Source organism: Cynocephalus volans, chromosome 3 (assembly GCF_027409185.1).
Source record: "Cynocephalus volans isolate mCynVol1 chromosome 3, mCynVol1.pri, whole genome shotgun sequence".
NCBI classification, from domain to species: domain Eukaryota; kingdom Metazoa; phylum Chordata; class Mammalia; order Dermoptera; family Cynocephalidae; genus Cynocephalus; species Cynocephalus volans.
In genome coordinates, this window is record NC_084462.1 from 111,778,708 (window position 1) to 111,780,678 (window position 1,971).

The following is a 1,971-nucleotide window of genomic DNA, read 5'->3' on the forward strand; positions in this document are numbered from 1 at the left end:
AAACTTCATAGGAAGTTCAATCTTAGAGGTTTTTCCCTCTACTGGCAAAGTAATGAGAAAATCTAATAATTGAAAGTAGTAATAGAGCATTTGGCGTTCTGAACCATTTTTTGTACAAACAGTAGTTCGAATGCAAATAGTCCTGATAATTACCTCTACTCTTTCTATCTACCTGTGTGAAAACATCCCCTTTTCCAAACCAAAAGCAAACCCAAACCCAAAAATTCCTCACACAATCTTGATGCAATATTGAAACATAAAAGATATTTAAAAGTTGTGTATCTTAAGTGGTGAACTTATTTAGCAAATGGTTTTTACTAGAGACTTGAACCCCACAAAATATGTTCTGTACAAAATTGACTGGAGAATGTTTTTCTTAAGATATTTTGGAAATATAATGATTAGGCTTTGAAAATACAACGATTAGATTCAAAATGGTTTGCTTGATTTATTTTTTAAAATGAGATGTTAGTTTGTACTATGCCAATACTTTAAAAAATTATAATTGCATTCTTGTCTATGCTTTGACTCTGAAAAGTAATGGTTCATTTTACAATACAATTTCAGCACAGAAATTCACTATAGGTCTACGAGCTTACTCTAATCAGAGCCTTTTTCAAAGCTATAGGTCTATGCGCTTCCTCTAATCAGATCCTTTTTCAGCATTTATCTCCTAAAATAAAGAGGAAATATGTAAATACCACCATAAATGACATTACATTAAAAGTATAGAAATTTTGGTTACAAGAACTCCTTTAAAGAAAAAATAATACATTAGCCATTATCTAAAATACTGTCAAGAAACAATAGCATTGTTCAAGAGCTGTAAAATGGGATAAGTCAATGAACTACATTCTTAGAAAATGATTAAAGTTTTTATAAGCCAGATCCCGGACGATATTTAACCAATTAAAAAAATTGTCAAATCCAAGGACTTCACTGTAATTTCAGTTCTCTTTGAAGTTCAATAGGGTTGGAATACTCAACTGAATCCTTAACCAAAAGGTTAGCATCTCTGCTCAAGCAGAATGACAACTTAAGAGAAAAAAAAAAAAAAACCACACATCAGTATTTATTCTAGTACATCTATTCTCTACAAAGCATCTTTTATAAAATGGAGACATTACATTAACAACAGAAATAGATGACTGTATGATACCCTAAAACGATTTCAACATTCATTATTATAAAGTAACAATTCATGGGAAATATATGTACTTTTATATAATTTTAATCAATGTGTCACTCACATTAAAGAAGATTGAGGCACTGTGGTTCAGAACAGTCTATATTCTTTCATTGCTATATGTAAAGAAGCTGATTATCTGTATCCAATAATCTTTTGATTATCAACCATTTGAACATATGATTTCACTTATTTGCTGCTCTTTTATTTAATACTGAATTAAAGTAGATGCACATAGGTCCTTTATTGTTTTGGGCAGTGGCTAAACTCATGTAATTTGAGGTAGGGAAAAAATGTTGTTTTTATAAAAATTCTTTAATCATTTCACAGAGGTAAACATATTCAAATGCTAAATACCTGACCTTCTGAAATAAATGCAGACCTACCTTGATTTCCACAATAAGCTTCTATTCATTTCCATGAGACAATGTTTTCACAAATGTAAGGCAAAACAGGTGTTAAATTACTTAACAGAGCCCATAATTTAAATAATTAAAACTAATTTGTGTTTAAAGCTATTTGCAGATTTATTAGAGAAACAAATACAAATATGCATTTCTACAGAACTGTTTTTGTTTGTTTGTTTGTTTTTTCCAAAATGAGCTTAAAACTTGTTCCACAGTTTTTACTTGTTTATATAGCTATGGTAACCCATGTACTGGCTTCTGTACCACGTGAAATGAAACAATTGCCCTTCCATTGCAATTATAAAAAACTATTTTTAAAAAAATTCGGCACATACACGTTAAATATTTTTCCTTAAAAAAATAATCTAATCAAAATAT